The sequence below is a fragment of the Microtus oregoni genome, unplaced genomic scaffold (genome assembly GCF_018167655.1).
Source record: "Microtus oregoni isolate MIOR12 unplaced genomic scaffold, Mior012 000004F_ref0000308, whole genome shotgun sequence".
Taxonomy (NCBI): domain Eukaryota; kingdom Metazoa; phylum Chordata; class Mammalia; order Rodentia; family Cricetidae; genus Microtus; species Microtus oregoni.
The window spans coordinates 23,532,619-23,546,179 of NW_024543063.1; the positions used below are offsets into that span (position 1 = coordinate 23,532,619).

Below are 13,561 nucleotides of genomic sequence, written 5' to 3' on the forward strand. Positions count from 1 at the left end.
AGCTGTCCTAAAGGGACTGTGACAATGTATTTGATAAACAGCAAACTGTGATAACTGTCCTCTCTGCTCTCATACACGAGCTGAGGGATGAAGTCATGGAGACTCCCCTCAGTTAGACATACTGCCAACAACTCTAGGCATATATTGTAAGTTCCACTTCCAGGGATAGGGATTATCTCTCTCTCCCTCTCCTCCGCTTCTGTTGAGATTATGTTAAGGTGTGTTACCTTTGTTTATGTTGCACTTGTTTAACTCTGTGAAGCTGTGATACTTTGCCTGTCTAGAACACCTAATGGTCTAAGAAAGATCTAAATGGCCAATAGTTAGGCAGGAGAAAGGATAGGCAAGACTAGAAGGCAGAGCGAATATATAGGAGAAAAACTGAGAGAGGGAATTCAGAGGAAAAGTAACCAGAGAAGGAGGAGGACATCAGGAGTCAGTCATCCAGCTGCACGGAAATCCACAGAGTAAGAGTGATATCGTAAGCGGGGATAAGAGAAGAAGAAGCAGGTAGCGATGGGCCATGAACCACACTCTGTCTTTCAGCACACAGTGATAAAGGTGTGAGGACAAGATCTGGTGTGAGCAGGACTATTTGGTAAATGATAATTGGTACCTAGAAGTTAGAGGTAAAGATGAGGTAGAAGGATGGTTCCTAGGCATGATGAAAGAACCCATGCCTGTCTACTCAATTATAGACAATAGAGGCAAGCAAGAATATGGAATCAAAGCTGTCACTCTCCCAAGAGTCAAAGGCCACAGCTGATAAAATGACATAGGATGTGAAATCTCTGGTCTTTAAGGTGCTTGCTGACATTAACAATAAAATTCTATGAGCACTATGCTGACCAAATGAAATGCATGGTACGGCAAGTGTGGCCTGCTGGCCAGCCAGTGTGTACCCAGTCCTAGACAGTGTCTATGGGTGGGATGCTAGCTGATCCCCAAAATCCATTGTCCCCCTTCCTGGGCATGAAGCTGGATTACATTTCCCCACCATCGGAAGTCAACTATGAACGAATGAGACTGAATTCTCCACTAACTAACTCAAGCATAAAAATCACAGGCAGTGCATGGCACTTGCAATATGCCTGCTTATAACACATGCTTATTTATGATACATAACTCATACTTTTAATCCCAGCACTTGGAAGGTGAAAATGAAAGAATTAAAAGTTCAAGGCTAGCCTCAGCTACAAAGTTTGAGGCCAGTCTGGGATACATGAGACCTCGTGTCAAAAGAACAACAAAGAAAGGAATGCCTATTAGGAGCAGACACTTCAAAATGTTAAAGGAATAGCAAGCAGCAGTACCTCCTCTTCATGATGTCTTTCTGCTCATGTCTAGGTTCACACATGAGACCACTGGGGTGGTGGCACTGCCATGAAGAGGAAGCCTGGATCACCCAATCACCACACAGGAGAGAGTCACTGCCTATCCAGGAATCCGGCTTTGGATGGTTCTTAAAAAATCAACATCTAAAGAACTTGAAATGTTATATTCTATGTTATATTTTAGAGACTACTAACCACCAAAACCTAGACTGGCCTGCTTAATGCATTTTCTAGAGTCAATAGCCTGGGGTTTTGAAACAGAATCTTTCCGCTTCTTTGAGCTGCCAACCATTGAAAGGAGAAGGCTACTCATGTTGGCTATTCACACCACCTTGAGCAGCAGGAGGGCCCTGCCATGTTCACAGACTCCTTGCAATTCCGGCCCCTGGTGTCTTCTGGCCGCCAAGCTACTAGACTACTCTGGCTAACAGCAGGGACTCCCTGAGGCCTGGCTGGACTCCGTGAGGCACAGGAGCAGCCAGACCACCACCTGAGGAGCTCCACTAGTCAGGCCCTGCTGCCCAGACTTCCCTAGTAGTCCTAACTGACATTCCTAGCTCCTCCAGGCGGAAGAGTGGCAGATCCCACCCTATAGGAGAAAAAACCCTACCAATCTCCGAGGCTGCCCCATGATCAGGTCATATAATCCTTGGCTATTCTGGAAATTTCTGCCCCCTCAAAAAACCCTATATAAACAGTCCTGTGTTCTGCTCAGTTCTGCTGCTTCTTACCCACGCAGAGGCAGCCACCCTCCTGGATTTTCCTTCCCAATAAATCTCTGGTGTGTGGTTTGTCATGTGGTGTGACTTTGTGGTATTCCTTGGCACCTGACTGTCAGATACCTTTTCATCTGAGACTATATCTTCTTTTAAGTTCATTTATTCTTCTCTTGTACAATGCATTTCAAGGCAGCCTCCACTCCTCCCAGTTTCCCCACATAAACTTCCTTTCTTCCCTAGACCTACTGCTCCTCCATTTACCTTCAGATAAAGGTAGGCATCCCAGGGATATCAACTGAATACAGTATAATAAGGTGCAGGAAGACTAGGCACAAACCCTTATATAAAGGCTAGATGAGGCAACTCAGTAGGAAGAAAAGGGTCCCAGGAGCAAACAAAAAGGTCAGAGATGCTCCCCATTCTCACTGTTAGGAGTCCCACAAAAACCCCAAGTTAAACAACCATAATGTATACTAGCAAGGCTCCATAGTTGACAGGGGTTTCTGTCCCACCAAGTCCCACAGGTTTAAGTCCCAAAGAAACACACAGAGGCCTACATTAATTATAAACTGGTTGGCCTATTAGCTCAGGCTTCTTATTAACTAATTTTTATATCCTACATTAACCCAATATTCTTGTCTGTGTTAACTACATGGCTTGGTACCTCTCATCAGCGAGGCATTCTCATCTTGCTTCCTCTTGGTCTGGGTAATGACTGCCGACTGAGCTTTCCTCTTCCCAGAATTCTCCTGTTCTCATCACCTCACTTCTACTTCCTTCCTGGTTGCCTTGCCTCTACTTCCTGCCTGGCTACTGGCCAATCAGCATTTTATTAAAATACAAGTAACAGTGTACAGACCATTGTCCCACACTTCTCCATAACTTCTGCTTCAGTCTCTGTGAGTCCCTATGAGCCCTGCTTAGTTGATTCTGTGTGTAGGGGAAGCCCAGCCAATCACCTTGCTTGAAGGGCTGGATCCCTTGAGGATATTATTTACCTATAAATATTGCGGGTGTGCTCCCTGCCTCCCCTTCTGTTTTCCTGTTCTCTGCGGGAACCTCGGTTTTGTAAGTCCTCTCCTTATTAAAGCTGAATATTTTATTATAAATTCTGTCTGCCGTTAATTTACACCATAACATCTGTGGGCCATGAGTCTAAGAACCAGGAGGATCGAGAAATGTACCTTTAATACTGACCGGGAGTAGATACCCATGCCTGCTCAATTATGTTGACGTTTTATTTGCTGATTACTTAGCAGTAGAAGTAACAATCATCTAGAACATTCATAAAGGTTCCCATGAACAGATTGGTAAAAAGCTACCAGAAAAAGATCACTACAGGAGAAAAGAAAGGAGCATTCTGTAAACCACCTTACATAACTATTCATCAACATCCCAAGATAGCTCCCCTGAAATGGTGACTATAGATTATATTGACATGCACCCTAAATTTTCAATTCTTACCTTTTTTTTTCTATTTCAAATGTCCTCTAAAAATGCTTTGTATTAACAAGGAATTATTTGAACTTAGAAAAGTGGGTGAGACTTTGGAAACAGATATTAGAGAGTCATCCTAAACTAGAAGAAGTAAGCAGGGAGGAGGGAGGTGACTTCAAGAAACTTTGTTCAATATCTTTTGCTACACGAGTAAATACAAAATTCAAATAATGCAGATTTTTAATTTTTTTGTTCTTTAGGTGGCAATATTTTGTTGAGGAAATGATTGAATCCCATGTTTCAAATGAGATGCAGAGGCCCCCAGTGGATTTGGGAATCAGGGAACATATCCATCCTCCAGACCAACGTGGGTATCTGCTACCAACAGAAGTCCCCTCCAGGAGAGACACCTAAAGACTGGCAGAGGATTGGTGGAAACAGTTAAGGAGGGTTAATCACTTGTTCCATTTGCTTCACCCAATAGGATTTAATTAAGTCTACTTTAATTAAAATTTAATCAAGCTTTCTGTGGCTATAGACAGCCATTGCTGAAAAATCACATTAACCAGTATTTTCTAAAATCCCTTTTCAAATAAAATGGTCTCATAATGAAAAAAATATTTATCGTGCTTGTGTATTATACTCTCCTAAGAGTGTGAGGCAGAGATTGGAGCAGAATAAAATGATCACAGAAAAGACAGTGTACAAAGAAATGTGTGAATAGATATGGGAAGCTGACTTGATAGAAAAAGAAGTCACCCACAAATCAGAAAGCTGAGTAGCAAAGAGATGCTAAAAATGATGGGAATGTTTGTTTCAAGCAAGCTGCTGAGATATGAGGGTCCTGTGTCACCTACTGCCAATCTTCTACCAGTGCCCATTTGTGGACACTGTGCCAGAGACACTGGCAATCTTTGCAAATGCTAAATCTTCAGTTGTCTGTGATATATGAAAAATAGTTACTTATAGATCCATGATTTTCTTAAACGGTGTATATAAGTAATATTCGGCATACAGTTGATCATGTCTATTACCTGTGTGAACATAAATTGTCCTAGGCCTAGAAATGGTGTCAAAAGCTCTTGAGAAATCCATGAGTCTCTGTCCCAAAGCCAGAGTATTTTTCTTTTTTTTTATTTTAATTTTAAATTTATTTATTTATTAAAGATTTCTGTCTCTTCCCAGCCACCGCCTCCCATTTCCCTCCCCCTCCCCTAATTAAGTCCCCCCCCCTCAGCCCAAAAAGCAATCAGGGTTCCCTGTCCTGTGGGAAGTCCAGGGAACCCCCCACCTCCATCCAGGTCTAGTAAGTTGAGCATCCAAACTGCCTAGGCTCCCACAAAGCCAGTACGTGAAACATATAGGCATCCTCCTGAATATTAACCTTCAGCAAGCGATGAAAGGAGACAGAGACAGAGACCCACATTGGAGCACAGGATTGAATTCTCAAGGTCCAAATCAGGAGCAGAAGGAGAGAGAGCACGAGCAAGGAACTCAGGACCATGAGGGGTGCACCCACACACTGAGACATTGGGGATGTTCTACTGGGAACTCACCAAGACCAGCTGGCCTGGGTCTGGAAAAGCCTGGGACAAAACCGGACTCTCTGAACATAACGGACAATGAGGACTACTGAGAACGCCAGAGTATTTTTCTATGCAGTGGGTAACTCTCCATCCATATCTTCTGCATTAAATTATGAGTCCTGGGCTTTGTGGAACCATTTGAGTGACAGATATCTCACCTGCTTCTAGACCCACCTTGATGGTGATCTACATAATTTATCAAAACAGCAACTTTTCAAGCAAAAAGAATCATAATGCAGCCGTGTGTGTGTGTGTGTGTGTGTGTGTGTGCATGGTGGGTGGGCACCTAACTGTATCTAAACTATATCTACCACCTAACTGCATCTCCATTCCTTTAGTGAACTTTGATTACTAAATTTTTCAAGTAAATTATATCTTCTGATTGATGAGTTTCTTTCTGAATTCGAAGTTGGACACAATCCTGCAGGCTTCTCTAATGAATAAGAATGTTAATGGATCTCAAAGTCACTCTTCTGGAATCAATTTTAATTTTACGATTTCACAAATAAAGAATGCACTAAACTGGTTTAATATGTAACAAACCCAGACCCACCAAGATTGTTTTTTAAGCTGAGTCGTTATTATGGTCTCTTTTCCTTGGAATTTGGGCTTTTGGGGGCAGAGGGCAGAAAATGAAGAAAAGTCTAATTGGTTTCTTTTTATCCTATAATGCTGTGTTCCTGAGCTGTGTTTGAGACAGAATTGCCTCCCTGCCCTTAGGTTAAGGGTCTAAATGTTCCTTCAAGATAAATTTATAATTCCCTTTCAAAGTACAACTTTTGAAGTTCACCTGAAGATGAAGCAGTATTCCATCACAGACAGAGGTTATAGTAGTCATACATTGTGAGATTTCTTTCTTCCTGTCTATCAAAATAAAAGTATCCCAGAAACTTGTGCAGTAGAAAGAGTAAAATCTGTAAGAATTTCACTGAGAGAACAGAGTCCAAGGTGGCTTTCTGTGCTGTACTCTGGGATAAAAAGTGGGTCCAAGTTTGAACAGGGGCTTTCTCTGATGTTCTGTCTTACATTGCTGTTTTCACACAGCAATAGCTATGTGAGGTTGCCACTAGGAATAAGCCACAGAGACAGACTGAAGCTCCCTTCCCACCCCCAGGGTCCTCTAAGGCTTTGTCATCAGAACTGGACCTGGGATTGTGGTTGCCTTCTGGATGTCAGCACCACAGAGCGGGGAAGAGGTAAGCAGGCGGAAACCCGTGCTGAGCAATTCACCAGTCTCACCACTTACTCACCACGTAACCAATGAGATACTACTATTCCGTCTAAAACATGAGGACACTGAGTTTGTCATTGCCACAAAGCACAGCAAGACAAGTGGGAAATAGGATCAGAAGGCAGGATTTCTCCCCAAGCGCTCTCCTGTGCATCATCCCTCCTTTACCACAAAACCCACACTCACCCAACCCCACCCCTGGACACAGAGCTCCTGAACTCTTTCTTGAAACTTGTTGCTCAAATATGATGCCCTTTGTAGCCAGCAACAAAGAGCAAGGATGCCAGAAGACAGGAATAGAGACACTCAATTGTTCATTAGATATCACAAAATGAACACCGGGACCAAAGGAAGAGAGAAAAGACCTGAGTTAGGGGGTAGGTTAATTCTGATGTAGACTCCATGACTTACTAACCTGGAAACAGTAGGCAAGTAAGCGAACCCCCATTGAATCCTTATACTTCACAGATGAAAGGCAAACTTCCTGTGTCTGAGAATTATGGAAAGAGACTGAGCGGATCACGGGCCCAACATACTGGGGCACCCCTAAACCTTCCTTCTGTGCCTGATCCACCACACAGACATAGCCTCATTCACCTTCAACACGGTTTTTGGTCATTCTGAGTGACATTTCTCTCAAGGAATACATCTGTCTGTACCAGCCATCCGATTTAAGCCCTGGCTTTTTTCAATTAGGGAAATTAAATTCAGAGCATCGGAGCCAAATACAGAGGCAAAACACAGAGCCCAGAATGGCAGAGGAAGTGTTGAGTCAGCCCGGGGCCTTTGCAAGAATGACAATCTGCTAACAGTTCGTCTCCCAGTCAGCTTCTCAGTAACATAGTCTATTCTAGCGGCAGCTCCTTCTCCAAACGTCCACACACCACACACTCCTGTCTCTCTCCAGAGTGAACATTACCTCACCGTGCCAGTCTGTCCTCCACACAGCAAATATATATGACTGACTAGGTCCAGACAAACATGAGCTTAGTCAGTTAAAAACTTAATATATGTTGTGCAATCTGTTGTTTACTTTAAGTCAAGCACTGCCAATCCAAAATAAAGAAAAATCATGCCAGTAAATTAATTATCAAATGCCACAATTATATTGACAATTTTAAACTCTCCTTATTACTTAAATATCTACATGGTCATGGTGAAAAAGGAGGCAAGGCTGGGGAAATGGCTTGGTGGATGAAGCACTTACCTCACAAGTTCAAGGACCAGCAATTGAGTCCCCAGCACTGATCTAAAAGCTAGGAAGGTCTAGTAACCATATGGAATCCTGGGGCTTTATGAGTTGGGTGGTGGCGGGATGAGAGAGGCAAGAGTTTCACTATTGTTCTGTTTTAAAGTGTGTTCTTGTTTCATTTCTGTTACTATGACAAACACTCTAACCAAAAGTGACTCAAGGAAGAAAGAGGTTTATTTTGTTTTCAATTCCAGTTATTCGCCATCATTTTAAGGAAGTCAAGGCAGGAACTCAAGAAGAGAGTCATATAGTATCCACAGTCCACAGCAGAGAAACAAATACATCCATGCTGCCTGCTTGTTATTCCACATGTATTTCTGTGACCATGGAGTTTGCTTCACACCAAAGCCGTGATGGGCAAGCTTGTTGAATGCTCGGGTTCACTTGCCTAGGGAGTAGTGACCCACAGTGGGCTTGCTCTCCTCCATCAATTCATAATCAAGCAGACATGCCCACAGGCCAATATGATCGAGACAGTTCTTAGACTGGAGCTCTCTGTTCATGAGCTTCTAGTTTTTGGCAGATTTAAAGGTAACTAGACCATAGTTTTTAAGTCAAACGAAGCAAACCATCTTTCAGCATGTTTATTGCAAACTTATACTTTCTCTCTGTGACTATTTATTAGGGCCTTGCTTGTCTTTTCTGCAGTGGCTGTGAAATTGTGTATTAATACAATAGACTGTTAGCTTGTCAAACATTTTGCAGGGTATCTTCCCTACTGTGTCATTTGTCTTTCAGTGGTACATAGCATAATTCTTTTAAAAAAGGTTTTAAATGCTTATTCTATTAGCTATAGTAGAGCATAGAGGGCTTTAGTTTTTTGTTTTGGGTTTTGTTGCTGTTCACTTCTTTTTGAGAAGAGTTTGACTACATAGTCGTGTAGCCCTTGAGATCATTATATAGTTCAACCTGTCCTTGAACTTATGATCTCCCTACCTCCAACTACCCAGTTCTGGGATTATAAGCAGGCACCACCCGGCTATAGCATGAAAATAACTTATGACCTTCAGCAAAGCCTGGGTCTCACAGGCACTTTTAGTGGGTGTGTTACCAGGCTTGAATTCAGAGCCTTACTCTGCAGGGCTAAGCACTGATAGGGCACACTTTATATCATAAACCCAAATGTGTGCACAGACATGGCAGCAGAATTGCATTGTGAAGCCAGAGAAAATAAATGTAAGCACACACATAGGTCTCCATTGGTGTACTGGCCATTTACCAACGTGCTAAAATTCAATCGCTGACAAGGTCGGCCATGTCTAACAGTACCCTGTTATGTTTTTAATGCAAAAGCCTTTCACCATCAAAGCACATGTGGGGCACCTGAACTGTCTCAACTGGACCCAGCTTGGAAATCCCTGACCACCAGGAAGAAGACAACATTCTTCCCATGGAAGAGGGCAGCTTCCTCAGTGAGCCAACTCATTCAGCTGGGCACATGGGTGTAAGAAAGGTGTAGTCTTGGAAGCCTGCCTTGTGGCTCTCATCACAGGCTCCTAAGCCACAGCAAAACAAACCAGAAAGGTAGCTTTTAACAATGGTTGGTGGTAGATATGACCCCTGCCAGGAGGGTCTCTCAACAGGCGTAGCAGTGGTGTTACTGGTGGACACATGGAAGGAACAGACACTTGTCCAAGGTTTGTCCTTGGGACCAAGTAAACACTGTCAGTCAATGGCTGTACCTGGCACCACATCGTTAGCCACATGGCTGGGCACTGAGTTTCTGCGTCTTTGCCTCCCAAAATGATGGTGTGAGGGGGCAGCAGAGATAGCAGGCAACAAAAAGTTCATATACTACACCATAGTAGCCAGCATCCAGATGACCGCAGGTAACAGAGGGGAGACGGAAAAATTGATGGAGAAGCTAAAGGTATGGCTAAATGTGTCAAAGCACTTGCCACATAAACATGAGGACCATAACTTGGATCCCAACATCCCATGTAAAAAGCAATGCATAGCCACATGTCTTTAACCTCAGTCTGTGTAGGGGGGGGTGTGCACTGAGGACACTAAGATCATTGGGTTTATGGCCACCAGCCTGGCTCCGGATTCATTAAAAGACCATGTCTCAAATAAATAAGGTAGAAAGTGATAGAGCTGGACAGTCAATGTCCTCCTCCCGCTCTATATGGTACACAAAGGCATGTGCATCCACACCCATGTGTACATACCCCAAATACACAACACACACACCATTACACACCTTCACATACACACCCCATCACATACCTTCACACATACACACACCTTCACACATACACACACCATCACACAGACCATAGCACACACCATCAATTACACACCTTCACACACACATACACACACCATCACACACCTTCATACATACACACACACACCATCACACAAACAAAAGCAAAGTGGTATAGAAGCAATGAATTCAAGACTCAGTGGATTAAATCCTTAGATTTCAATCTTCAAAAAAAATGTACAGACAATCCTCAAAGTGTCAAATTCTCATAAAATTAATAAAACTGTATTTCTCACTGTTACTGATATCGTGTGCATCTGTGAGTGTACATGTGTGTGATGCACAAGTGTGCGTGTAATTGCATGTCCATGTTGAAGCACATAGAAGGAGGTCAGAGGACAACCTTGGGTATTGGTTACTGTCTTCTTGACTTGTTTAAGACAGGGTCTATTTTGGGGTGCAGGCCTTAGGGCACAGCTTCTGTGTGCAGAGGTAATCTCTTCTAAGGAAGAGACAAGGTCTCGCTTTGTTGCCTATGCGGCAGTGCAATGTCTATTCACAGGCGCGATCTCACGACTGATCCGACTACTGATCAGCACTGCGGTTTTGACCTGTTTCACTTCCAACTTGGGCAGAGCTTGGTGGAGCTTGGAGCCACTCTGGAGGCTGGGACAAGAGTTCTGGGCTGTAGTGCAATATGCGGATCGAGTGTCCTCACTAAGTTCGGCATCAATATGGTGACCTCCCAGAGCCGGGGAATACCAGATTGCCTAAGGAGGGGTGAACCTGCCTGGGTTCAAGTCATCAGGAGAACTGACGAATGATAAATGAAATTCATACACAGCTAATAAGATTGCTTGATTCTTGGGCTCACGCCTTTAATCCCAGCACTCGGAGGCAGAGACGCCAGGAGATGAGGTAATAATTGTCCAAACAGGATGGGCAATACGATGATGTAATGAAGCCATGAGGCACAAAGTAAATAATCCAGGTCTGAAACGGAGCAGATCAAAACTCCAGTGCTAATTAGTAGTGGGATCAGGCCTGTGAATAGACACTGCACTCCATCCAGACCAGCAGAGAGAGGCCCGTCTCTCCCATAGAAGACATTACCTCTGCACACAGAAGCCAAGCCCTAAGGCCGGTACCCCAAAGCTATTGGTGGAACGTATTCCCACAGCAAAGATCCCCTCACTGCTGCATAAGCCAGGCTAGTCAGGCCACAGCCTCTTGTGAGTCTCAGTTTCAGCCCCCTTCTCTCAGTAGGACACTGGCACTACTGCATCGGGGTTTCACAAGGGTTCTGGGCACCCAAACTCAGGGTGTCGGGCCTGTGAGACGAAAGCTTCATCCACTGAGGCCTCTGCTGCTGGGATGCCTTAAACGGTGTCCTCACAGAACCCGGCATGCCATGTTTTCCAGATGACAGAACTGTTGCAGGGAAGGAGAAGCAGAAAACTCAAAGCCACAAGTGGTGCTTTTGCTGTCATTATCCCTTTCATTTTCTTTTAAAAGGGGAACCTTCGAGTTCTCCTTCAAAACGAAAATATTTTAAAGGAAGGAAGATTTTTTTTAAATGCACAAAACCATTTTTTTAAACAAAACTTTCTATTAGTGTATAACATAAGTGGAATATACAGATCTCTCAAGAATCTTGCTTTTTATAAATAATATATATGTATCCATATGTATATGTACACACACTATATATATGTATATACTTTATATATATATATAATCTCATAGGCTATTCAGAAGTAGCTTTAAAACCAATATAAATTATTTTTATTAATGTTTTTCTTTTTTATAATTTATTGTTTTCAATTGAGCTATACATTTCCCACTCCCCTTTTTTCCTCCCCTCTCTCCTTCCCAGTTGCCCTTTACACTCCCAGTTTACCCAGGAGATCTTGTCTTTTCCATCTTCCTAGGCAGATATATGTATTTCTCCTTTAAAGTCTTCTTTGTCATCTAGGTTCTCTGGGGTTGTGGACTATAAGCTGGTTATCCTTTGCTTTATGTCTAAAAGACACTTATGAGTGAGTACATGTAATATTTGTCTTTCTGGGCCTGGGTTACATCACTCAGTATGGTTTTTTTTCTAGTTCCATCCATTTGCCTACAAATTTCAAGATGTCAGCACATAATTCAACCAGATTTTCAAAGAACAAATACCATTACTCCTCAAATTGTTCCAAACAATAGAAACAGAAGGAACATGGCCAAACCCTTTTCACAAGGCTACAGTTACCCTCATACCCAAACCATACAAAGATATAACTAAGAAAGAGAATTACAGACCATTATCCCTCATAAACATAAATGAAAAATATTCAATAAAATACTGATAAACTGAATACAAGGACACATCAGAAAAATCTTCCACGATGATCAAGTAGGCCTCATCCCAGTGATACAGGAATGGTTTAACATACAAAAATGTGTCAATGTAATCCACCATATAAACAAACTGGAAGAAAAAAACCCACATGATCATTTCATTAGATGATGAAAAAGCCTTCAATAAAATTCAACACCCCTTTAAAGGTCTTGGAGAGGGCAGGGATACAAGGAACATACCTAAACATAATAAAGGCAATATACAGCAAGCCAACAGCCAACATCAAACTAAATGGAGAGAAACTCCCAGAGATTCCACTGAAATCAGGAACAAGAAAAGGTTGTCTACTCTCTCCATATCTATTCAATATAGTTCTTGAGGTCCTAGCTAGAGAAACAAAACAACAAATGAGATCAAGGGGATACAAATCGGAAAAGCAGAAGTCAAACTTTCATCATTTGCTGATGATAGTTTACATAAGTGACCCCAAAAGTTCTACCAAGGAACTTCTACAACTGATAAACACCTTCAGTAATGTAGCAGCATATAAGATTAATTAAAAAAATTCAGTAGCCCCACCATATACAGATGATAAATGGGCTGAAAAAGAAAACACCACACTTTACAATAGCCACAAATAACATAAAATATCTTGGGATAACTCTAGTCAGAAGTATTACCCCAGGCTAGTCTCAAACTCATAGCAATCCTCCTATCTCAGCCTCCTACATGCTGAGATTACAGGTGTGAACTGCTGCACTAACCTAGATTCAGCTTTTGAACACATATATTAGAGAGGCTGGGGATGGGATCCAATGGGAGACTGCTTGTTTAGCAATTTAGCATTCAAAGGGGCCTGGGTTCAATCTCTAGCCCCGAGGAAGCTAAAATCACCCCGTTGCATTATATAGTCCTGGACTCTCTATTCCATGCTGTGAGAAAGGCTGGCCACAAGTGCCCCTTACTTCCTATCAGCCTCTTGGGTGACACAGCCAAGTGAGGATGGAACTCACTTCTTCCAGGACCTGCAAGGCACTCCAGACCCATCAGAGCTGGGGGACAACTCTTTGGGACGCGATGCAGACAGTAATGTGGAAGGAGGAAAGACCCAGCAGAATAAATGTATGCACTAGGTAGGCTCTAAATTTAATTTATTTTATGCAGATGAGATCTATGAGTCTTTGAAAACATCAAGCTCAGCTGGTGAGGATTTGCTGTGTTTGTTTTTGTCTAATTAATGATAGTGCCTTGCTGGAGAGGGAACAGCATCAAGTAAATGCACTCAAAATAATCCATTCCTTGGCCCTGGCTCTGAAGTGAATGAGATTTGTCAATCTCCCCGGAGTTACAGAATTAGAGGGAGGAGGTTGGGGAATAGAGAGCCCCATCTGGAAATAGGGAGGAAGCCAATGAAAGCACAAGTCCCCTCTCAAAGAGGTATACAGTTGGCAG

At 42.8% G+C, this 13,561-nt stretch overlaps 1 protein-coding gene across 3 annotated transcripts in view; it reads right to left on the bottom strand.

Moving 5' to 3' along the window:
- The window catches only part of Pid1 (phosphotyrosine interaction domain containing 1), a 228,138-nt gene that overhangs the window by 160,237 nt on the left and 54,340 nt on the right, over positions 1 to 13,561 (bottom strand). Inside the window, exon 1 of one of the 3 annotated variants that reach the window (XM_041650609.1) lies at positions 7,515 to 7,556. The exons of the other annotated variants lie outside the window; for them this stretch is intronic. The gene's annotated coding sequence lies outside the window, so the exon portion shown is untranslated. Of the gene's footprint in view, positions 1 to 7,514; positions 7,557 to 13,561 lie in introns of those variants that run through there. 3 annotated transcript variants of the gene reach the window in all.